At 39.1% G+C, this 26,945-nt stretch overlaps 1 protein-coding gene across 9 annotated transcripts in view; it reads right to left on the reverse strand.

Annotated features, from left to right (window-relative positions):
• The window catches only part of NCKAP5 (NCK associated protein 5), a 624,519-nt gene that overhangs the window by 510,054 nt on the left and 87,520 nt on the right, over positions 1-26,945 (reverse strand). Inside the window, exon 1 of one of the 9 annotated variants that reach the window (XM_073305280.1) lies at positions 26,561-26,652. The exons of 5 other annotated variants lie outside the window; for them this stretch is intronic. The gene's annotated coding sequence lies outside the window, so the exon portion shown is untranslated. Of the gene's footprint in view, positions 1-5,012; positions 5,058-25,647; positions 25,760-26,560; positions 26,653-26,945 lie in introns of those variants that run through there. 3 more of the 9 variants (XM_073305288.1, XM_073305282.1, XM_073305283.1) reach the window with 3 other exon arrangements.

Raw genomic sequence — 26,945 nt, forward strand, 5'->3', positions numbered from 1 at the left:
GCTGGCTTTTGTGAAGCCCTGTCTCTCTCTCACCATTCATTCACTCAATCAATCGTAGTGATTTTCTAGGCACCTAAAAGTTAGGCGCTGTGACTCTCAACATCACAACACCTAACCCCTTTTGTGCCTGTATCGTTATTTGGTCTCTTAATCTGAGTTTGATCATTTCTGCATTAAATGATCTTAATTTCATACCTATTTTATACCTCGTCAAGCACCAGCTATCTACTTGGTTCTCGTGAAATGCATCACTATAAGGAAGAACTTTTGCTCACTGTGTCCCAGTTCAGCAATGTTCATCCACTACCACTAGGCTAAACTGTGATGATAATTATTAATAACAACACATAAGAGCACCTAGAGGACAACCAAACTGGGTTCCCATTGTGGTAGGTGCTGTACAATCCTAAATTTGTTCATGGGAAATCTCTCAGTAAAGCGGTCCTCTCAATTAAGTGGCATATATTATAGTAAATGTATAATTCTTTTTAAAAAATCATGATTTAAAATTGCTGGCTAGACAATTCAGTCTTTTCAGACACATTACTCTTTTTCACAACTGTCTCAGTTGAATCCAACCCTTAAATATAGATTTTAATGTTTTGAACATTTACCCAAAAAAGTAACAAAGAAATGCAATTTTCAGACCCAGGAAACTTTATCTGGTGGGATACCAATGTTCTCCCTTTAATTAGGTAAATCACTATTTAGTTTTCTTGTAAATCAATATTTTCTCTGTTTCATAGAAAGCTGAGGCAAACAGCAAGGGTCCAGTTATGAGAAATACATCCAACCAGTATTCTACCTTTGGCTGTGAAGTGTTACATTCTTCTGTAAGTCACAGTGAGCAAGTTTATTTATGGTTCATTAACCCCAAACTCAATTTCTCATCCCCTATACCCAATGGGCTTACATCAAGTCATCTGTCATAACCCTTGGATGATTTCCCTAAATCTTATTTTTTATGTAGGCATACACGTATATACTGGTTCCCTGGCATTTGTAAATGGAAATACAGCCTATTATAATGAATCATTTCAAAAGTTAGTTTTGAAGAGAAATAAACTGGGATTATCAAATCTCTTCCCTGAGGATAGCGACATTCTGCTTAAGCGCTTCACAAAGTTCCTTTCTGGATATTTTTTACAGAAACTGCTCCTGCTGTGTTTGCCCTCTGCTTATTGGTTTCACCTGTAAACAGTTCACTGGCACTGCTGACTCCACTAAACATCTTTGTACTTCAATCTGCATTTTATGTGAACTCTGGAGCTATTAGCCACTAATATCAACAGCATTGCACAGTCTAGGAACATTTATTGCTCCCCTGCTTAGTTTAATGTTCCTGCCTTAGTACAATAATATTATTAATAGTCACAGAGTACAATAAAAGAAAATTAAGTGTTTATTTTGTTTAGGCTTTAGCCACTTTACCTGCAGCCTTTTTCCATTGCATTTGCACATAAATGAGCATACGCTACATTTTTTAGATGCAAATCAGGCTTTAACTTCCCTAATCATATTGTTCTTTTTCCAGTCATCTTCCAGGCCACTATATTTGTTATTGCAAATGCATGTATATATTATGGCAAATTAAAAAAATGTGCATGAGATAGCTATTCACCTCTCTAATACACTTAATTTACATATTTTCCTTTTAAGGAGAATTATTTTCCAAAAAGTCAGGCTGTAATATATGCATTCAGTAGACTGCAAAACAGCTTCATGTTACATAGACAACACTACAGCCTGTTTGCATCTTACAGTGTGGGTGTGGTTTTTTCCCTTACATTACGCTTCTCGGTTTTTTCCGCACTTGCTAGATATATTTTCACAATAAACAAATAAGTGCTGATTTAAAGTTCCTTTGCAACAGATTTGAATGATACCTGAAAACAGTTGTCTCTAAATATACCAATACAATCTGAAATGTCCATTTACTAAAGAAACATCAGCCCTCAATGGTTCACGTGCAACTAATGAATAAACCAAATACTGGCTGTCCCCTAGGAAATGGACTAATGTATCTTGCAAGGAACACACGACTGTACTGCGGAACAGCTTTAAGTACATTCTCACCAAAGACCAGCCCCACTGCACAACATAGTCAGTGTATGAACTTGAACATGCTAATTACACATCTGGCGCCCAAACCACCATCTATAATTCCCCTTTTAGGCTCTTGTCATGTATCAGTCTCTCTTTGACATTATGCTGGAGCAAACCAAGACAGTCCCCTTCCACCATACGCTCATGTTGCTTGCAATCCTATTGTTTTCTGGCATATCTTGCTCTTTTCTTTTCTTTGAATTCTTTTACCCAAAATATGTTATGTCACAAGGATTGGGTTTGAGACTAATTTAAATCCTCTCTCCCTCTTCCATGTGAGAAAGTGTGCAAGAGCAGGAGAACTAGGGCCAAGCCCTCACCTCGTGAAATCAGTGGGAGTTCTGCATTGGACTTCAGTGGGACCCAGATTTCAACCTGGACTTTAGCAGTCATCCTGTAAGGTTTCAACAAAGAACTAAGATATAAAGTAACACTTTATTGGGACCACATTAAAATTCAGCATGGCCCCTGACCCATCCATGCGAGACAAACTAGTCAATAATCCTCATGCCAGCCATCCTCATGTGTGTCCATTTTAGCACTATACAACCCATGGGGAGTGATATTTCCCCACAGGATTAATCCAAACACAATAAAGGTTTTGTTGAAATTAAAAAAAAACCAGTGAGGCCTTATGGGATTCTAAAATTGCAGATGCAATTCTATGTACCCAAGTTTTTCAGGACCAACTGTTGGGATACTCAAGTCATGTAGTTTACTTGACCGGCTTGCTCTTCTCTGAGTTCCCTCCAGTGCATCCCTTTTTTTCTCATATCGAAGTTTCCAGACCTGAATATAGTATTCCAGGAGCAGTCTTACTATAGCCATATGAAGCAAGGGCTATCACACCTTATTCTTTGACTTGATGCATCTGGGTTTATAGCCCTAAATTCCCACTTTCAGATGCAGTGTAAATAGCAATGCTTTGGAATCTATACATTTGTTCAGAAATATTCTTGGTTTACTCCAATACAATTTGTATTATATTGACACATCTGCGAACAGGGAAGGAAAGGAGAGACATAGTGATTCATTACTGTGACTAAGAGAATTAGCATTTTCTTATCACAAATTCCAGGTAATCTTGTTTTCTTTTGTGTCAGTGTAATTAATCACCATGTTTAGCATTCAGAGATAACAACACCTTGTATATGTTTTGATTAAATAGACACAAATACATTTTGCAAAATACTTTGAATCCAGGCCCATCAACTGTTGTATTCATATTTGGCCCTTTCTGCTACTGGAATTGACTCAATGAAATTTAAACACTTGCCTGTCGACCTGAATGCTTTGGCATTCATCTATCCATAAACTAATGATGGTGCACAAAGCTATATATTACTGCCAAATTATTTCTTTATTTGCAGTTATGTAACTCCACTGAAATCAATGGGATGGTATGGGATGTAAATGAGGGCATAATTCTGCTTATTATAATGAATGGTTGAAGAAGTGAAAATGCTTTCAAATTTGCCCCTTACTTCACTGATTGTCTAAAAAAAACCCTCTTCACTGGATGGAAGGCAAAAGGATACTGCACTTTGATCTTTAACTGAGTAATAAAATAAAATTTAAGAAACCTGTTATCAGTTAATTGAGATTCTCTTCAATTATATAATGCAACTTACTAACCTGTACAGCTTTTCATTAACAAAGGTTCATCAGTTGTAATTATTTGGCACTCAAATATTTCAGCTAGGCAAGCCAATATAATTGAAGTTGACAATTTTGCTGACAGATTTCTTAAGTTACAAGAGCAGTTGTCAATGTTAGATACTAATTTGGTATCGCACTGATTTCTCAGATACAGTACTATCACATTAATGCCTTAACTGGCTTTACTGGAGAAATTAATTTTCAAATATGTACTCATTCTTTAAGCTTTTGGGCTAGACCAGGAAGTTCAAAGTCACATGTGGTATGTTATCATAGTGAATAATACATACAAGACTCCAAGGAGAATTAATAATCCTCTTTAATCAAGCCTTTTAATAATTAAGATTATAATCTTCAAGGGTACTTTGTCTGACCCCTGAAAACACATTCCTTATTACTCTACCATATGGATTTTGTGTTGTGGATAGGTGGAGACTCAATGATACTAGTTCAATAATTTGTTCAGAAGATCCTTCTCACTGAAGAAATTCCAAAGTATTAAAGTGATAATATGCCTGCTAAAGATTTCAACTTGTAGTGCAGGAAATCCGGCATGATTAATTCATTTATCTACTCTCCACTTTACAAGCACAAATAAAATAAAATAGTATATGTTGTAGAGGTATAGCACCTTTTCCCAGAACAGTCACAAAGCATTTCACAAACTCTGGCCAAGATCATGCAAACACTTAAGCATGTGCCTAACTTTATGCACAGGAATAGTCTTATTGGGTTCAACAGGTGTATGCATGTGAGTAAAGTGCTCACACGTCTAAGTGTTTGCAGAACTGAGGAAGGTGAGGGGCTTGGAAACCCATTCAAAACTCCTCATTCATGCAAAACTCCTACTGGATCCGAAGAATCATGCACCTAGCTCAGGTGTGAAGGGAAACAAACATATGACACACTGGTCAACAGTGGTAGGAAAGGGAAATTTTTGCTGAAGATATCATGTTCTGTCCCTACTCTTTCTAAAATTGTCATGGTATCCTTAGGAGTAAATTTTTAGACATTTTAGTGGGTCAGGTGCTAGCATTTTTGTACTGAATTAAATGAGTTGCAGGAGCAAATCTTAGTACATGTGATTAGAACAATTTAGAATATCTGATTACTGTCCAAAAGCTAATTAGAAAAGACAACTAGATTTCCAAATAAATACTGCCTGTCGAATATCCATGTCAAATTGGCAGTCCACATAACAAAAACAAAGTGAAAAAATTAACCGAGTGTATCTGAATAACAAATACCTTTGAGGAACGCTCAATTTGCTTGCAGACATTCCATAGGCAGAAAAGAGGCAAAATTAATCAGATAGAGCACTGTTGCAAATTATTCTCTCCATTTTAGTAAATATTAATTCAGAGCCAAATCCTGCTGTCCTTACTCAGTCCCCACTTGCCATCAGTGCGAGTCTGTGTTGGAATAGGAATGGCAGGATTTAATATATATAACAAATATATAATTGTATATAATTTTTTCAACAATTAATTGTTAAAGGATGGTGAAACCCCTACTGAAAGCCTCTGTTGGATTATTTAAGGCCTATTTGGTAGATACATGGAGAAAAAAAGACGCTGTAGAGTCATTTCCCCCCCCCCCCTTAGATTAGGAAGTGATTCATAAAGTTCTCTTTGACCCAGGGCCAAATCCTGCTCTCAGTTATACCTGCACACCTGCACCGAAGTCAGTAAGGCCTTGATCTTGCAAAGACAATGTAATGGGACTACACACGTTATGTAACATTATGTATATACACAAATATTTTCCGGATCGGGGCCTACAGGAGTGTCGTTCAACTCAAGCAGGATCTCAATATTTGCTGGAATATATATTTCCAAGTATAGGTCAGGGATGATTGGCTCCTTGTAAACCATGATGTCCAAACAGAAATGATAAGATCCACTGTGGTAATTTGCCAGAAGTCCAAGGTGCCACAACTGATTTGCATTTTATCATGATTAATTATTTGCATTACAGTAGAGCCAGATGTTCCCATCCAAGATCAGGCCCTATTGTACTGAGCCTTGTACACACAACTACTGAGAACAGTCCCTGTCTTGAAGATCTTACAAGCTAAATAGACAAGACAGACGACGAAGAAGAAAAAAAGTAGTATTATCCCCATTTTACAGGTGGGGAACTGAGGCATGGACTGAAACATTAAAAAGAGCAGACCAAGCCTATGACAGTCAGAAAAAGAATGAAAATCTCTAGTCCTACTCTAGTGCTTAATTTCTTCTTGTCAACTTAACATACATTTTAAATAGGAAATAAACACAAAATATCTATTTGCTTGAAATTTTCCCATCCTCAATTGGTTCTTAGAAATTACATGATAACTGAATTCACTAGCACTGAAAACAAAATATCAGGGTATTTGAGAGCAAAATAGGGTAAGGTTACTATGTGCTCTGACTTGCACTTTTGATTAGATTTTAATTAGTCTTGCTCAGTTCCCGTTATATTAATTGTCAATATCTATGCTTTGGAATTATACGCTTTACAGCATGATCATAGTCAGACAAAATATTTTTCTAATGACTAAAGGGAGGAGGAAATTGCAGTGAGTCCAAGAATTATATTATCCATCTGATTTGTTATCTTTTAAATTATAAAACACAATGCTTTTTAAAGGCTTTGATTTGAAAATGTGGTAAATGACAGGAGAGTATTTCCCTGGGTTTTGCTGCAATCAGTTCTAAGGTTGTGTTCCTGCAGTTGTAACACCCACTGAAGTCTTAAGAGTTCTCAGAAGTGATCTAATAGTCTCGGAAACATTCAAAAAAGTTTGAAGGGCTATGGAGAATCTAAAAATCTCTATTTGCTAGTTGAAAGCTGAAATTTTAAAATAAGTGCATTTGTATTAATGGTTGGTAGATGTGCGCACTTAGAGACAGATTCTGATAATCTTGAGTGGCAATTTATGCCACAATAAGTCCCATTAAAATCAATATTTCTAGATTCTAAGGGCAAGATTGTGGTTCCCTTTAATCATGTTGGAATGTACATTATTCCTCAACTACTCCTGCTGATTTCAATGAGAACACTTGAGAAGTAGAGTACTACTTTACGTGAGTAAGGGCATCACAATCCAGCCCTGATATATCTGATCGAGGACAAAGTGCTAACACTCTTGTTAAACAAAGTGATTCGCTGCAGTGCTGATCTACTTATTTTAACTGTGCCTGTTTTTTTCAATTAGCAAGATTTTTTTTAACAATTTACATGTGTTTACATTCGCATGGAAAATGTCATATTTAGCACTCAGCTTGTGATCTTAGCTTATCAGCCTCTGGGTAAATAATCCTGAGATGAGCCATCATGATTTAACAAAGGATACTTGGGAGAATAACATGTCAAATCTTCTGGTCTTCTCAAGATAGTTAAGTCCCAAGCAGACTGTAAAGAGCTACAAAAGGATCTCACGTGACTGGGCAAGAAAATGGCAGATGAAATTCAATGTTGATAAATGCAAAGTAATGCATATTGGAAAACATAATCCTAACTATACATATAAAATGACGGGGTCTAAATTAGCTGTTACCACTCAAGAAAGAGACCTTGGAGTCTTTGTGAATTGTTCTCTGAAAACATCCACTCAATGTGCAGCGGCTGTCAAAAAAGCGAACAGAATGAGACCGAACATATCATATTGCCTCTATAGAAATCCATGGTACACCCACATCTTGAATACTGCATGCAGATGTGGTCGCCCTATCTCAAAAAATATATACTGGAATTGGAAAAGGTTCTGAAAAGGGCAACAAAAAATATTACAAATATGGAACAGCTTCCGTATGAGGAGAGATTAGTAAGAGTGGGACTTTTTAGCTTGGAAAAGAGACAACTAAGGGGGGATCTGATAGAGGTCTATAAAATCATGACTGGTGTAGAGAAAGTGAATAAGGAAGTGTTATTTATTCCTTCTCATAACACAAGAACTAGGAGTCACCAAATGAAATTAATAGGCAGCAGATTTAAAACAAACAACCAAAGAAAGTATTTTTTCACACAACGCACGGTCAACCTGTGGAACTCCTTGCCAGAGGATGTTGTGAAGGCCAAGACTATAACAGGATTCAAAAAAGAACTAGATAAGTTCATGGAGTATAGGTCCATCAATGGCTATTAGCCAGGATGGGCAGGGATGGTGTCCCTAACCAGAAGCTGGGAATGGGTGACAGGGCATGGATCACTTGATGATTACCTATTCTGTTCATTCCCTCTTGGGTATCTGGCATTGGCCACTGTCAGAATACAGGATACTAGCCTAGATGGACCTTTGGTCTGACCCAGAATGGCTGTTCTTATGGTCTGTTGTAGCAGAGCTGTTTCTTGGTCTTAGAGAACTTACAGTCTCAAATTCCAGTTGTAGCTTGAATTTTCTAAATTAATTTTTCAAGTTGCACATCAATCTTCCCCCTTCCTGTGGCGTGCTGTATATATTTATAAAGAAAATAATGCATGTGGTAGTACTGTACGGGGCACCTGATTTAAAGTACAGTAGCAGCTGAGCACACATACACTTGTAGAACCAGAACTGGAGACCTTACAGTGTAAAACAGACAGAACACAGGGATGTTAACTAAAGGATCATCCAGAGAAGCTTTACAGAAATACTGAACTTACAGTCCCTTCACTGAGAAAATGGGGCACCAGAAACAAACCCTATTGCTGGGGACCCTTAGGAAACACACCATAGGGAACAATCCTGCAATGGCAGGCCAATGAACTGGATGATCCAAACAGGCCTTTTGGTATCTAACATCTATAATTCTAGGTTTCTTGAATAAGAAATATGCAGTGAATATTTTTCATTTTCATTTCTTGCAACCAGGTTCTGAAATCACTTGTCTGAGATTCTGCGTTTGCCTCGTCACTGTTATATTCAATTAGACCAACGGTCATTTATAAAGACCTAAAAGTGCTCTTTGCCACAATGAATAGAAGTTTTCATGAATTTTAAGGAGAGATATTGCACTAATTCCTTTGAAAGACATTATCTATATTGCATAGTTACAGAGGGCCAGACTCCCATCCTGAATCTCAAGATAAAAGAAGGGGTGGAAAAGACAGAAAGTCCTATCTGAGCGTCACTACATCTGCAGAAACATGGCTTTTTAGAGAGATCCTCTACTCTTAGTGGCAGACCAAACCAATGCTACACATCATATGGAGGCTTGCAGCCATAACTCTGCATTGAACTAGCACGCTCATGAAGAAATTATTTACCCAATATCACTATGCTTGAGTGCAGAAACTTGTCTGTCCTCATAACCTATAAACCACTGTCACTTTCTAGGCCTGTGGCCAAAATCAGTGCTTAGGAGGATATCCAGTGAAATCTCTCTTTTGTGACAACTCAAGGGATCAACAACATTTTTTGTCTAGACATTAAATACAGTTGTAAAAAATAGTACTGGGAACCTTTGGGACAAATGTGTTACTTAAAAAAGGGAGCTGCTTCCTGGATAGCAGACCAGACTGTATGTTTCACTGTATATGCTAGCAGTTTTCAGAGGGTTAATCACTATATTCTTCTGTAAAAACGAAATCATATGATGCGTACTCCAGGAATCACTAATAGATTCATAATTAATTTCATAGGATGTGAGTTATGTAACAGTGTACAAGAAAAGAACATCATTAGGAGATGGTTTGTGTTTATTCAATACGTTTATGAAATCTCAAGCTTGACTGGAAAGCCTTTCCTCTGGGATATAAAAACCCATTTAGAAAACAAAACCTTGTCCTCTCATGGCTTTGCTTATCAATGCCATTGAGAAATCTGTATACTACAGAGGCCAAGTCCTGAAATCCGTGAGAGATTTCCTGAGGAAAGACTGAGTGAGAATGCAGTAAGAACCTCAGAATTTGTCTCCATATTTTGAAGCAAACAAACAAATCAGAGAAAATTGCCAAGGGGACGTTAACTCGTCTGCAAACTAGGAACATCTTTCTAATCAAAAGGATTTATTTCAGAGGCTCATGGAATGCTAGGGCAGTAACTTGCTTTATCCACCCACATTTTGTGTTGGAAATTAAAATGGTACATTTATTGCATTTAGCTTACACCATGGTGGCAAGAGTAGGGGACAGAGGCGGCAACAACAAAACATTTTAAAAAATTATGTGTATCCGATATAGAAAAGTTTTCCATAAAGAGGGTTAAACTTAAACCAATAGTAAAACAGTCATGTTCAGGAGTACTCACAGGCACTTCAATTAAGAGTTTAGACCAAGTTTACCTCCCTAATATTCACAGCACAGATTGCCTCTGAAATGCTGAGACTTAGAATGGGACCCTTCAGCTCTGCAGATTGCTCCATTTCCCCTAACAAGGAAAACCTAGAAACACTGGCAGCAAATCAGGGGTTGACCACCTGGCTGGTGGAGGGGAGTTTTGTCTTGTTGGAGTCAATAGGAGTTGTACTCTGCACTGTGCAGAATGTAAACAAATGTAGATGGTGAGTAAAATTTTCAAAAGGGTCTGAATGTCTTAGGATCTGAGGTCCCATGGGAAATGAGCGAACCTAGGATATGTCATCATAGGGTAAGATACAGTGTGTCCACTCATTTCATTCCCAGCAAGCAAATCACCCACTCCTGGAGTCCAGTCTTTCTTAACCACTTGGAAGATATGACACCAACTGCGGGGTGGAGGGTACCTAAGGGCTAGATTTACCCAAGTACAAAATGTCCATGTGTAACACTGACAGACCCCAGTCATTGGTGGGCAGGATTGAAGTTGGGGCCTCTGGAGCTTAGTGTATGAGCCTTTACTGCATGAGCCAAAAACCATCTGGCCCTTAGCTAAGGCTGTAGAGCAGACTCATTAATTTCCCTAAGTGGTCTTGGTGCCACTAGATGGGACAGAACACCACACCCAGAAGGTGTGTGGGTTACACATGCCAGGCCTTCTGGATCACTTAAGCTTCGAAGATGAACAGCCTGATATAAGTTATAGTCATGTAGGGAGTCATTACAAACTCAGATAGCAAACTTCAATTATTGTATCAATATCCTCCCAAGCCTTCTCATGGCCTGTAAGTGTTTGACCCAGTTTTAGACACTCAGGCAGCTGGCAGTACAGAGCACCACCTGTCACCTGTGCAGCCTGAGGAATGTAGTCTAAACACTTGTGCCTCTTCAGTGCCTTTTGACACCCTTTACTTTCCATGCAATGGTTGCTGGATCCTTACTAGATTAAAGATCATTAGAGAACCATAGAGAACCCCAAGTGGTACCTTATGCTCTGTGTATTATAAAGAATGCATAACAAATATAACATGTGGATTTAGGCTTGATCCAAAGCTCACAGTCAATGGGAGGCTTTTCACTGACTTTAATGGACTTAGGACCTGGTCCTTAGCACTTTAGACATGACTGTAACTGAAGCACAAAGAGTACAATAAGATAGTATCATTTTAACTGATATAATGATAAAAATAAAAGTGATATTAAAGCAATGCTAAGGGGGCAGATAAATACATGCTACCTATGCTCCTTTGCTGGACCATGGTGGGGAGGACATATTGAAGCAGCGATATGTACAATGGTCCTCTATCTTATGATGCTGTATTTGTCCCCTCCACAAATGTTTGGGAAAAAGATATGTAATCCAGACAGAGAAGAGCAGGGGAGAGCAGCTCTAAGCGGCTCTGAACTCCATGTGGACTGAATGTCACCTGAGAAACAGGATTAGTTAATGCTGAAGCAGCACTCAGACTCCTCTCAGCTGCCATCTCAGACTCTCAGCCTGAAGCTCTGCAACTGAAAGGCAGCACAGCTAGATAAGTATGCTGTCAGAGTTTGGATGGGGGGAGGTCAGTGGCATAGTGGTAGAAATAGAAATGGGTGAACTAAACTAAACTCAACTCCATATTTCCTAAATGAGAAGTGGATAAACTCCATTTACCTGTGTTCTTCATCAACTGCACTATCCGGTCTGGGCAAGAAGTAACACAGAAGGAGTTCCCTCTGTGTTCATGACCAAGGATCTGTGAGACTGAAGCCAGAATTTCACACAGAGCCCTGACATTCCCTAGGTTTGCTTTACTCTACTGTCACCATATTCCCAACAGTCCCTTGCACAGGGAGAAGTACGGAACCCATTGGCCACACATCAAAACCCACATGGGCTTGGTATCAGTGTGTCGCCCTCTGCACATTCTTATCCTGAAAGACAACATAAAGGACATAAAAACCAAGAAAATTCTCAATTAAAGCTGCTATAATCTCTTTGAAATCTCCTTTTATCTATACATTTTAGACCAGGGGTTCTCAAACTGGGGGTTGTGACCTTTCAGGGGGATCACAAGGTTATTACATGGGGGTCTTGAGCTGTCAGCCTCTACCCCCAAGCCCCGCTTTGCCTCCAGAAGATTTTTGGCATGGAGGTTGGCACAACTGATTAAAAGAGCTTTAAACTAGGAAGTCGGGGGCGACGGTTGGGAGATTTTCATGTAATCTCCATGCCTGATTCTAACATTGACTGGGAGGAAAATCAAGAAAGACAATGTATAGCAATGGAGAAAGGAACTGCAGAGGGTAGGAGAATGGACACTAAGAGGAAAGATAGTGCCAATGACTGCTAGGAAGGAGTACAGTGGAAAGGGATCTGGGGGTCATAGTGAATCACAAGCTAAATATGAGTCAATAATCTTAACACTGTTACAAAAAAAGCAAACTTCAGTCTGGGATTTATAGCAGCAGTGTTGTAAGCGAGACACAAGAAGTAATTCTTTTGCTCTACTTCGTGCTGATTAGGCCTCAACTGGAGTATTGTGCCCAGTTCTGGGTGCCACGTTGCAGGAAAGATGTGGACCATTTGGAGAAAGTCCAGAGAAGAGCAATAAAAATGATTAAAGGTCTATAAAATATGACCTATAAGGGAAGATTGAAAAACTGGGTTTCTTTAGTCTGGAGACAAGAAGACTGAGAGGGGACATGATAAAAGTTTTCAAGTACATGATCAGTTATTATAAGGAGGAGGGAGGTAAATTGTTCTCATTAACCTCTGAGGATAGGACAAGAAACAATGGGCTTAAGCAAGGGAGGTTTAGGCTGAACATTAGGAAAAACTTCCTAACTTTCAGGGTGGTTAAGCACTGGAATAAAATTGCCTAGGGAGGTTGTGGAATCTCTGTCATTGCAGAATTTTAAGAATAGGTTAGATAAACACGTTTCAGGGATGGTCTAGCTAATACTTAGTCCTGCCATGAGTGCAGGGGCCTGGACTAGATGACCTCTCGAGGTCCCTTCCAGTCCTATGATTCTATGATAATAGTGTTAAATACATAAAAAGTGTTTTTAATTTATAAGGGGGCATGGGGCTGACACTCATAGGTTTGCTGTGTGAAAGGGGTCACCAATACAAAAGTTTGAGAAACATTATTTTAGACCATGCTGCATAGGGGATGCTGGACAATTTTCAGTAATACTAGGGAGAATCTGTATGGTAATTTCCCAGTATGCAAGATATGACTATATCTTTAAAGATACCTGTAGTTGTATATGTTTATATGTATCTAACCAGATAGGTAGGTTTGCACGATGTGCCATCCCTTAGATTGTTCAACACTGCCCCGTGTTACAGAACGGTCTGTTAGGTAAACTGTGTGAGCAACAATCTCTTGTCACACAGACCCAAGGTAAGGATTTGGTGGCAGAATTTCCTTGCTTTTGTGCATTAAAGTAAAACCTTTTAATACACATTTTTGTACATAAATGTCACATTCGAGCTGCTGAACGAAAATACATACATCTCCTTCTGGCTTTTGGTTTGTCAGTGCCTTTTGCTTTGTCAACAGTGTGCACCCTGACTGGTGAGTGAAGGATAATCTAAACTATGATTTTAAATTTCTAAGCCTTCAGCTTTCCTAATTGATACAGTCACTTCAGTCACGTCTCATTTAAGGATGCAAGAATGTAAATGTCTATGTTCTGCCAGAGGGGGAAAAAATACAGTGTTTACAAAATGTTATAGCGATTAGTTTCACAGACATACTATACCTAACTCGCAGCCAAATTCTGCCCTCAGATAATGGTGTGTCATCTATAATTATGTGGGTGTAACTGAAGGGATAATTTAGTCCTTTAGTATTAAAAAGGGTGTGTGAATGCATGTGTTTGTTTTTAAATGTTACAATAAGTGTTGTCAACAAAGTTGGTTGAAAAACAGAATGATTTTTTTATGAAAATTTTGTTCCTTTTTTTCCCCCTCAAACATTTTTTTACACAATTTTTTTTTTGTCAACCAGCTCTAGCTGCCAAAAACAAATGAAATAAAGTAGTCAGCAAGGAGATTTGGGCCTATTTTTAGCTAATTTCAGATCACAGATCATTTATCACTTCAAAAATGCTAAAAGAAACCTAGAATAAACCTAATAATAAAACATAGCAATCATTTTGCAAAGCAAATTTTCATTCCAAAATGATTTTTAAATTCTGGTGGAGTAAGTAGCATTATTCCCATTTTACTCAAAGGAAAAATGAGACAGCAAACCCAAAGCGACAAAGGACTCAATGTCAGACTGGGGTTAGGCCTGGTTCTCATTTCTGTGCTCATAAGAACACAGGGCTATAATCTATATTTGTATAAATCTCCCAATTCAGAATGCAATCACATGATTCATATCCATATTTTCTCATCGCACAACAGTTTCATTCCAGTTAAAAACTCTTTTCCATCCCATCTCACATCAGTGACACAAGTTAAAATCTTACAACCGATGCAGGTGTTGACTGTACTGCTGGGAGGAAAATAGCTCTTATGCCCTGTCATACATATAAAGGGAGGAGTAAGCACCTTTAAATCCCTCCTGGCCAGAGGAAAAACCCTTTCACCTGTAAAGGGTTAAGAAGCTAAGACAACCTCGCTGGCACCTGACCCAAAATGACCAATGAGGAGACAAGATACTTTCAAAGCTGGAAGGGGTGCGCGGGGGCGGGGGGAACAAAGGGTTCTCTCTGTCTGTGTGTTGCTTTTGCCGGGACCAGAGCAGGAATGCAGGTCAGAACTCCTGTAAAGAGTTAGTAAGCAATCTAGTTAGATATGCGTTAGATTCTGTTTTGTTTAAATGGCTGATAAAATAAGTTGTGCTGAATGGAATGTATATTCCTGTTTTTGTGTCTTTTTGTAACTTAAGGTTTAACCTAGAGGTATTCTCTATGTAGGGCTTGGGGGGACTTTGGGGGAAAAAAACATTTCCAAGTGGGCTCTTTCCCTGTTATATTTGTTAGACGCTTGGTGGTAGCAGCAATAAGGTCCAGGGACAAAAGGTAAAATAGTTTGTACCTTGGGGAAGTTTTAACCTAGGCTGGTAAAAATATGCTTAGGGGTTTTTTCATGCAGGTCCCCACATCTGTACCCTAGAGTTCAGAGAGGGGAAGGAACCTTGACATACCCCATGAAAATTTTCGAGATTTGAACAACTTTTCCCATTATGCATTAGGACTAAACCAAGACTTTTCAAAATGTTTCATACAAATCAGACAGAATACACATCACTCCAGAATAGGCAATAGCCCAATGGTTTGGGAACTCACCTGGGATATGGGAGACGTGGGTTTAAATCCTTATTTTGCCTTACTCAGAGCAAAGACTTGAACCTGGGTCCCCCACAACTTAGGAAAGCATCATAAATGCTGGGCTTTTGAATACTCTGGGGTGATGTGTGTTCTCTCTTTCTCCCTCTCGTTTTGTCTCGTTTTGACAAGAAATTCCATCCTTAAACATGAGAAATATTCCTGATAAACCTCCCTGCAAAAAGTTTAGGTTTTGACAAATTGGCATGTTTCTACAAAAAAACATTTCAGCAAAAAATTCCCAACCTAGTTCTAATTGCCAGCTATTGTTTCTGTTGGAATTTATGCTCTTGGCTACTTTAAAGGATGATATACTGGTCCCTACTACTAAATTCTTTGACAGGACTGTATATTGGAAAAGCAAATAAAAAAATCAATAGAGTAAGGCAGATCCAGGCCTAGACACACATCAAATAGCAAAAGCAAAGTTAATAACATGGCTCTAGCAAATGCTACAGGATCAGCATAGTCGTGATCAAGTGGTGAACAGAAAGACACACATTCCTAAAGATTTCATTAGGTCAGTCCTACACTAAGAGCATGAGAGAAGCAAGACAAGTCACATTAAGTTACCTCATTTAGCATAATCCAACACTATTAATGCAAGCAGACATGACAAGTCACAACCTGATGTGTCGGCACAGAGAAAATAGGAAGAGACATATCTTTCTGCAAAACCAGTCTAACACAGCATCATTTTCTGAGAAGGTCCCCTTACTCAGAAAATATTTCACTAGCTGGCTGCTATTTATACTTTCTTAGATAATTCTTGGTGTTAAATTAGTTTATAAAATGGAGCCGTTTCCTCGAGCCAAAGGGTCAGAAGAATTCGAAATCTAGCCTGTTTCTATTTAAAGCAGAGGCACTCGCTCATCTGCTGTTCTCAGAACGTCAGTGACAGAAGAAAAGCACAAGGCAATTGGCCGCTGGATGCACTGAGCATTAGAAGATGGCAAATCACCTGTGACATTGCCATGTCTCTAACCTTGCTGTACCTCTCCACGTGCTTCTCCCAGTGGAGCTGAGGAGAGGTTACCCTGGTATTAAATTACCTGCCTGCTAGTCAGGTCTGCCCAGAAGATAGATGTGAGATAACATAATACTACTTTGTCCTTAGAAAGCTCTGATTATCTCACTCAAGATTGCAAAGCATTTTAGGAAAATGGTGAAACTGAGGATATGTCTGTGCTGCAGCTGAGTGTGTGCTTCTCAGCACGGGTAGACCAACACACACAAGCTCTGCTTGAGCCAGGACACTAATAATAGCAGTATAGCTGGGGTAGCATGGCCAGCCACTTGGGCTAGCTGCCCAATTACATTCGTGGGGGTCAGACAGAGCTAGCACATGTCTGTCTACCCTCATCAGTAAGTGTCCTTCCAGCTGCAGTGTAGAATACCCTGAGAAACAGAGATGAAGCTGCTTGTCCAGGGTTTTGTTTTAGCCTTGCATACTGATGAGGACCATTCTGGAGCATTTGAAATTCTGGGTACTGAACAGTCCCATCTCTAATGTAAAGATGTAAATCAAGTTCATAGTGGCATCTCCCTCTCTAACTGCTGGAGGAAAGCATGTATCCTACTAACCCTACTGCACCTGCTCTAGTGATTACTTTTAGCCCTGCTTTATAAAGGATCATTCAACGGCGTAATGGCAGAATAAGAAAATAAGATACTACTACTGGCATCAAATTTACAAAAAGCAAGAAGCAGAAGTCACAGAGAACAATTAATAGATTCCAAAGCTGAAAGGGATCACTGTGATCACTTAGTTTGACCTCCTGAATAACACAGGCCGTAGAACTTCCTGAAATAATTTCTGTTTGAATTAGATGTCTTTTAGAACATCCAATATTAATTTAAAATTTGCCAAGGATGGAGAATCCACCACAAGCCATGTTACACTGTTCCAGTGGTTAATTACTCTCACACTTAAAATGCCACAGTTTCATTTTCTTTCATTAGGCAAGTGTGTATGCAGAAGCACATACACTATACATTCCAAAACCTGATCAGTCCTAATGACTGTTCATATTTATCTCTTGCTCCCATAAATAAATTAAGCTCAGCCCCCTGCCACATTGGATTGTATGTGAAAGAAACCTCCCATAGGAGGCAGGAAAATTCTGCTAATTTCCACTTTGGAATTTCCTCTGAATCACTTCTTGGTGGGAAGGGCTGGTAGGATTTGCTTTTATTGGAGTGGAAGGGGATTCCATTTCCTAACCTGTGGATAGCCAACTTCTACAAAGATCTTGGGACCCCTGCATTTAGCAGAGCATCCTATTGGAAGCCAAATACCTCCACACAGCACCCTTGGTTCCTCTTCCCCTCACAGTATAAAGGCTCCCAGAGAAGCTGTGCTTTCTTGCAGCACCACCTTCCATTGACTATATCAAACCTGTCTACCACCCCTACCTTCTCAAAGTACCATACAAGAAATATACTGCACACCTGACATCCAGATGTGTTTTCAACTGGAAATCCATACATGTCTGAAGGAATATGCCACAGAAAGTAGCTGCTCCATGTTTGTTTTCCACTCCCAAAGTTGCAGAACCCTGACCCCAAAGAAAGGCCTCCATGATGGCTGGTCATTAGTCATGCTCACCTCCACCTCTCAGACCTCCTGATCTGACTGATATATTGCTACCTCCCATTGTACAGTCACATGTGATGAGTCATTCATTGACTATGTAGCAGAGCTGTTACCCTGAAATGTACATGTCCCAAAAATTACAACACCGAGATACTACAGTTATTCCCTGATCACAGTGTAGGGAACTGTTGTGATATCATAAATACCACTGAGCAGTGACTTTACTTTGGATGCACCTGGAAGGTGGTGTAGGTTGAAGAGCAGGGATATACTACATCTGATGATGCTGGTGTCCATTTGGCACTGTTCAATCCAATTCAATGATCCATTTAGTCATCTGTTTGTTTTTTAAAATAACTTATGGTATTTTTTCCCTGACAATTTACACATGTGGGACCACAAGGCTGGCAGTGACATGCTGAATTATAAAATGAAGATGGGACAAAGCTAAGTTCCTGTCTAGCCACCCCACAGATGCGTTCACATAATTGGTTGCTTTGGTACTATTGCTTGCACCTCTTTCATCTCTGTTATTTCCGCTAGTATGCAATGCAAAATAGTACATGCTTTAAAGTGCCAAATCTTCACCCATTCACATCCTTTCCCTTTCAGAATCAGGCAAAGGCCTTTTTTGAACAAACTACTTAACCTGGAACTTAAGTTTCATAAAATATCAAGAAAATGGGGAAATATTGCAAGGCAAGAACTTTTTCCTCTTGAAATTTATAAATTTTAATGGCATGTTACATGAATGTGCATTACTGCCCTCTACTGGATGGATGCAGACATACAAGATTTATTATTATTCATTATTATTATTATTATCATTATTATTATTCTCTTGCCCTCTAGTGGCTGAGGTACATAGAGACTACAAGTCCTGTTACTGACAACATGAGAAGAACTCCTTTAAATCAAGTGTTATAGGCTTTAGTTATAAGCCTTTTAAATCCAAAGTTCACAAATTCTATTTTCCACACAGAATTAAATTGTTTTAACTGGAAGTTTGAGTACTTGTGCATTTGTGAAGAATTTTTCTTTTTCTCAACCAAGTTTAAAATTTAACTTGGGCATTGATTTGATCTTCAGAGGCAAAAAACTATTTTAAAAATAAACAGTATTTTTCTTGAATATATTTTGCCAAAAACATACATTTCAAAGACAGCTGCTCATGGAGTCATATGTTCGGTGTGATTCTTCCTTTTGCTATTTCATCTTTTGTGAAGTTTGAGCTATAGCTTTTGCATCAAGTATGATTACATTTTTGAAAAACTCAGAATTCAGGCATTGACAGCTTTGTTACTTGTTTGTCTCAGAAATATTTGCTAGAATGGACAAGACTGCAGCAAAGAAAATTGCAAGGGAACCAGAACATTCAATATGTTTTTGATTGCTTTATATGGAATGCTACATCTGGAGTGAGCATTTGATAAAACAAAATTCTGAAGTCACGCTCCCCAGAAGAAAGCTTCAGTTCACTAACAAACACTGGATCTTATCTATTTTCTGCCAGTGTTTTAGGATGTCTAAAGAAAGGCTTGAATCTTCTTGACTCCATCATTTCATTGTATCCCAACAACTGCACAGAACTCAACAATACTCTTTGCTTTGACAGTCAATATTGTTAATTGAAAGTTTACAGAAACCAGGATTATATTGTAAATTTGACCACATTGAAGGATAAAGAAATGCTGCGTTCAGACATATCCCTCAAAGTGCTCTCTCAAAACAGCAGGATTAGGGAACAAGGTCAAGTTGCTGACATCCATAGTCAAGTTGTTCAGATCATTTAGGGAAAAAGCAGCTGTGAGACTTATTATACTCACCATCATTCAACATTGTAATGGAATGTTATGTTGAAAAGATAAGACCGGTTCCAGAGAGGAAAATGCATTTAATGGTAAATATTATGTATGGTATGTGGCAAGATTTCAACCTTTAGACTCTGCATATTCAAAGAGCTAAAAGCTAATCGCTGGCCTTTACCCAAATACTGATGCACCATGCAGTATGAAAATAGCTTCTCTTTGTGGCATCTCTTGCCCACACTAAAGTAGGGAAGAAAAATAGAAAATTTAAACAGCCAGGAGATTCTACATGGATGCAGAGAAGTTAATTATCTATTAGAAACTGAATTTCCTTGCCTGGCTCTGGAGGAGAACAGAGAAGAGGCTCAGAAGCATACAAATTAAACTTGAATGAATTGTTCTTGTAATTTAATTCACTTATTTATTGATGAATGATAACTTCCCCAAAACACACACTGACCTCCATGGGAGCAGGATCATTGCTATGTGTTCCCAATAGAGTTAACCAGAGCAGAGTTGAAGCTTCTGATTGAAAATTAAATATTCGACTCCTCTCCTTGATCCCTCCTTCCTTGACCTCTAACATCCTATATAGGATGAGCCTCAATGGACATAGTCATCCTTGCTTCAACAACAAACATTAAAACAATCAGTTGTATTTACTTGTTACTTACAACTGACCAAACAGTACCATAGACTCTCTATGGACAAAAAATCCAAGTTTGATTAATAAAAGGATAGCAGTAGGAATATACTACTGACCACCTGACCAGGACAGTGATTGTGAAATGCTCAGGGAAATCAGAGAGACTATAAAAATAGACAACTTAATAATAATGGGGGATTTCAATGATCCCCAAATTGACTGGATCCATGTCACCTCAGGACATGATACAGAAATAAAGTTTCCAGACATAGAAATCATAGAATCATAGAAGATTAGGGTTGGCAGAGATCTCACAAGGTCATCTAGTCCAACCCCCTGTGCAAAGCAGAATCAACCCCAACTAAACCATCCCAGCCGGGGCTTTGTCGAGCGAGACCTTAAAAACCTCTAAGGGTGGAGATTCCACCACCTCCCTAGGTAATCCATTCCAGTGCTTCGCCACACTCCTAGTGAAATTTTTTCACCTAATATTTAAAAAAAACTATTTCACTAGGAGGGTGGTGAAGCACTGGAAGCACTAGACATCATTAATGTCTGCTTTTCGAAGCAGCTAGTCCTAGACCCCAGAAGTGGAGCACAGGATCTGGCCCAAGAGGTGATTATAGCTGAACTGCGTTTTAATACAGACCATAATATAATTAAATATAAGATCCTTGTTGGGGGTGGGAGGGGATACCAACGAAGCACACTACAGTAGCATTTAGCTTCAGAAAGGGGAGCTACACAAAAATAATAAGGCTAGTTAAAAGGAAATTGAAAGGAACAGTCACAAGAGTGAAATGCCTGCAAGCTGCATGGAAACATTTTAAAAACACCACAAAAAGAGGCTCAAATTAAATGTATACCTGCAAATTATAAAGAACAGTAAAGGGAGCAAAAAAATGCCACCATGGCTAAACAGAGTAAAAGAAGCAGTTAGAGGCAAAAAGGGATCCTTTAAAAATTGGAAGTCAAATACTTCTGAGGAAAATAGACAGAAGCATAAACTCTAGCAAGTTAAGTGTAAAAGTATAATTAGGTAGGCAAAAAAGAACTTGAAGAGCAACTAGCAAAAGACTCAAACACTAACAGCAAAAAAAACGTCTACGTACATTAGAAGCAGGAAGCCTGCCAAACAATCACTGGGGCCAATGGACAATCAGGGTGCTAAAGGAGCATTCAAGGAAGATACGGCCATTGTGGAGAAGCTAAATACTTCTTTGCATTGGTCTTCACAGCACAGGATGTGAGAGTGATTTCCAGAACTGAGTCATTCTTTTTAGGTGCAAGATATGAGGACCTGTCCCAGATTGAGGTGTCAGTAGAGGTGGTTTGGGAGCAAATTGACAAATTAAACAGTAATAAGTCATCGGGACCAAATGGTATTCACCCGAGAGTTCTGAAGGAACTCAGATATGAAACAGCAGAACTAACTGTGGTATGTAACCTAATGCTTAAAGCAGCCTCTATACCAGATAGCTAATGTGACACCAATTTTTAAACAAGCCCTCAGAGGTGAGTACAGGCTAGTAAGCCTAAATTCAATACCAGGCAAATTGGTTGAAACTATAGTAAAGAATAAAGTTATCAGATTCATAGATGAATTTAATGTGTTTGGGAAGAGTCAAGAGTTGGGGAAGGCTTTTGTAAAAGGAAATCATTCCTCATCAATCTATTAGAATTCTTTCAGGGGATCAAGAAATATGTGAACAAGGGTGATCCAGTGGATATAGTGTACTTGAATTTTCAGAATGCCTTTGACAAGGTACCTCACCAAGACTCTTATGCAAAGTAAGCAGTCATGGGATAAGAGGGAAGGTCCTCTTATGGATCAGTAACTGGTTAAAAGACAGCAGAAAAAGGGTAGGAATAAATGGTCAGTTTTGAGAATGGAGAGAAATAAACAGCAGTATCCCACAGGGATCTGTACTGGGACCAGTATTGTTCACCATACTCATAAGTGATCTGGAAAAAGGGGTAAAACAGTGAGATTGCAAAGTTTGCAGATAAAACAAAATTATTCGGGATAGTCAAGGCCAAAGCAGACTGTGAAGAGTTACAAAAGGATCTCACAAAACTGGGTTACTTGGCAAGAAAATGGCAGATGAAATTCAATGTTGACAATGCAAAGTAAAGGACATTGGAAAATGTAATCCCAACTATACATACAAAATGATGGGTTCTAAATTAGCTGTTATCACTCAAGAAAGAGATCTTGGAGTCATTGTGGATAGTTCTCTGAAAACATCTACTCAATGTGCAGTGGCAGTCAAAAAAGCTAACAAAATGTTAGGAATCATTAGGAAGGGATAGATAATAAGACAGTAAATATTACAATGCCATTATATAAACCTATGGTAGGTCCACACTTTGACTAGTGTGTCCAGTTTTGGTGACCCCATCCTGAAAAAGATAGATCAGAAATGGAAAAGGTAGAGAGAAAGGCAATCAAAAGGATTAAGGCCATGGAACAGCTTCTATCTGAGGAGAGATTAAAAAGACTGGGACTGTTCATCTTAGAAAGGAAATGACTAAAGGGGAGTATGATAGAGGTCTATAAAATCATGAGTGGAGTGGAAGAAGTGAATAAGGAAGTGTTATTTATCCCTTCACATAACAGAAGAATCAGTGGTCACCCAGTGAAATTAATAGAAGTGGGTTTAAAACAAACAAAAGGAAGTACTTCACACAATGCACAGTCAACATGTGGAACTCGTTGCCGGGGATGTTGTGAAGGTCAAATCTATGAATGGATTAAAAAAAGAACTAGGTAAGTTCATGGAGGACAAGTCCATCAATGGTATTAGCCAAGATGGTCAGGGATGCAACCCCATGCTCTGGGTGTCCCTGAGCCTCTGATTGCCACATGCTGGGACTGGATGACAGGGGATGGATTACTTGATGATTGCCCTGTTTTATTTATTCCCTTTGAAGCATCTGGCATTGGCCACTGTTGGGAGAGAGGATAATGGGCTAGATGGATCTGATCCAGTATGGTCATGAGGTTCTCCGCCTACCCAAAGGTACACCCAGGCAACCCAGTAGGGTTTCAGTGGGGTTGCACAGGTATACATGGGCACAGAATGTGGCCTTACAGTTTGACCCAGTCTGCAGCAGTTCTGCATGTTAAGCTTCCAATGAAGTCACTGGGAGTTGTACACATGAAACAGCTGCAGAATCAGACCCAGCATTGGGAGCCTATAGCAGGCAAAGAGTTCCAAAGGAGCAGCTAAAGGCAATACACAGATATTGAGGAGAAAAGTCTCAGGTGGGAAAAGTTAATGAACTTAGTTCAAAGTCACATTGAGAAATAACAGTACCTGACTTGTAAGGAAATGCTTGTTCATTTTTTTTCTGGAACTTGTAGCAACCTGACATTTCTTAAAGGTGTAAAATGCAAAGTGAATTTAGTGTAAAAATGTACATTTAAATAATGCCAAGACCATAAAATAAGCCAGCTGCAGCTAGGAAATTCAAATTAACAGTGACATCTCCAACCTTAATCAACTGTTGGTTGGTTTTCTTTGCCAGCAATGGTGCAAGGTGAAGCTGGAGGCATTTGTTCTTCTCTCAGTAATTGCATGCACGTAGCTCCCACCTACACACCTTCTTCTCCTTGACACAAAACTAACTTCTGAAGGCCCACCTGTTCCACAAAGCATTCCAGCTAGAAAGGCCACCCATCATTCTGTTTATTCACTGTATCATATTCAGGCCCTTATGTCTATAAGCTCCTTAGGGCAGTGGTTAGTTTTTAATTTAGCACATTTTACATTATATAATATGTAGCGTATGCTTACGATGCTGTATCCGTTGTAGCAGATTTGTGTCTGGTGGACCCAGCCATGTCCTGCTCTTTGTTGTTTCTATCGCATGCCGAACATTATTTCAACGTAATGAGCCACATGTAGACTTTGTGTAAGTAGGTGCACTTCCCAAGAAAATTTCTGGGTTAAATTCAGTGGTGATGTAAGCTACATGTCAGGCATGACTGGGTTTGAAAACTACTGTATGTGGCAAAGTAGTGTAACTTGCACTGCCTTGACATTTCTTGAGTATGCAAAATAAGTGCAGTTTGCTGTTAATCTCAATCTCCAGGACTTTTCCCTCTACTTGCCTTTGACATGGACATTTCACAAACCTATCTGCATGTTTAACACCCACTGAACAACAGATCTGTGCTAGTTACACTACTTTAATACTTATACCCGCCAAATAAAATTGAACCATCATTTATGTCACCGCTGAATTTGGTCCTGTCATTGGTGTTATTTCTCTCTCTTTCTCTCCTTTAAAAAAGAAACACATTGTGGGAAGTGCAAAGACACGTATTACTCCTCTAAGAACTATAAAGCAGCTCCTCTCCCATGTAAACCCGGGATGAAATCTATATTTTACAAAAAACAGGTCATGATGTCTGTTTAGGTCCCCACTGCTTCCTGTGAACATTTGAGCCAGAGTCTCCCTCTGCATGGACCAGGAATACGGAGGCAGAACCCTCTCCCGCAACACACACACACAATCCAGTGGCAAGTCAGGGAGGCAGCACCACAGCTTTCTTTCCCCATCACTAGGAGTCTGAGGAAGCCCCGCCGTGCAAATAGGGCTCTGTCAGTTCCAGCCTGAAGGGGAAGGTGGCATGCTGTAGGTACATGCCCCTCCAGATTCCAAGTTGTAACCCATTTTAGTGAATGCTGTCTCCATCTCTGCACCTTCTGCTCCCAACAGATAGGAGTTAGGAATCGCTTGCATTTTCATGATGGAACTTCAGGCGCTGTGGAGTTTGAATACTGCACAAAACAAAAAACCCTTTTCCTCCAAGACACGGCAACAGTAAATCCACCAGTGTTTTTCTACAGGAGAGGAATAATTTCCCGTAACAAATACTATAACCTGCACCTGTACTTTGAATCCCTATGGTAGGTAGAGGCATATATAAGCTGAAGACATTTTTAAAAAAAGATACTCAACAAGCACAGTAACCTGTTTTCAAAAGTTAGTATTAAATGCTCAAGCCTTTATTTATTTATCTTATAAGGATAAAATAACCACAGACAGAGGGACACTGCCAAGATTTCACCTCAAGAAGAAAGTGGCATTATTGGGCTACAAGGCCAAGACTCTCCTCCGATTTACATCAGTGTAAACCTGGAGTAACTTCACTGGAGTTAACATGCAGTTTAAAGACAGGTTAAGCACCATGTTTCTGTGCTTCTAGTCTGTGGACCTGATTCTAATCTTACCTGACTTTTGCACCACGGTAATTCCAATTTATCCCATCGACTTCAGTTATTCCTGATTTACGCTGGTGCAGGTGAGAGCAGAGTCAGGCCTTGTGTCTTCTCTATGTCAAAATTCAAGCTGAAGTAATTATTCCCATCATGAGGTATATACGAAACATTGCAAGATTAAGGCATTCTAAAGGAAGTGGTCACAGAAAAGTGCCACTGTAATATACAGTTTAGTGAGGCAGAAAGTGAGCAGTAAATAGCATTCAACTGGGCTAACTGGATCCCATTCCTTAGACTTGTCTTCATCCACCATATAATTTAACCTACTCTAAATAAACAAGAACCGGTTCAGTGAGCATATTTCCCTCTTACAGTTGCTTCTGGGTGCTCAATAATCACATTAAAATGGTTTAAACTTTAAAAGAAATAATCTTGCCTCTAGGGATTTCTACTTTCCAGAAATGTTACATATTATTATATATGAAAGAAAATAAGACAGAGTTCAAAGCTAAGCTGACTGTGCTACTATATAAACATTGGACTTTCTATTTTAACTAGTGTGACAAGCCATGATAGGTGGCTTTATCAGTCAACATTTCCAGTGGAATAAAGGGGCAGAAATCTCAAACCTAAACACTCAAAACAAGGTAAACAGGAGTTAGAAGATATTTTCCACTCCGTTTTCAATGCAGATTCTGTTTCTTCTGTTGTTTTGATATTTGAAACATCCATCAAGGCTTCAGTGAAAAAAAAAATCTCTCAAGACAGAGCTGTATGGTTATTATCCTTAACATTGAAAATAGCAACTAAGGGATAGAATAGAGTAGTGTTATAAATTCAAGTAATTCTATTTTAAATACTAAACCCAGACATCCCCAAACTCTTCTCGAACCCTTGCTTCAGTATTCATTCCATACCAACATACCGTATGATTTGCCAAACCAGATCAGACTATTGGTCCTTTTAGTCAGCTGGCAATCCTCTCTCTGGTAATGGACAGCACCTCATCAGAGAAAGGCAGGCGCTTTTCTATCCTGCCCAACCAACTGTGTAATCCATCTGGGGCGGGTATGAAGTCTGTCCTTGCTCTACAGGTGATTACTTTATCCCCTGAAGCAAGAGATCAGATTACACTCATCATTACTTTAGCTTGCAAAGCTACAAACATTAGAGGTCATAAAATTACCCAGCCCTTTTACAAATCCAGCCACAGTATTTATCACAATGACCTTGTGCAATCCTGATTTTCACCGGCTGACAATACATTGTGTCTTCATTATTGCCTCTTATTAAAGATGGGCCTCAAGCCA

This window comes from Lepidochelys kempii, chromosome 11, assembly GCF_965140265.1.
Source record: "Lepidochelys kempii isolate rLepKem1 chromosome 11, rLepKem1.hap2, whole genome shotgun sequence".
NCBI classification, from domain to species: domain Eukaryota; kingdom Metazoa; phylum Chordata; order Testudines; family Cheloniidae; genus Lepidochelys; species Lepidochelys kempii.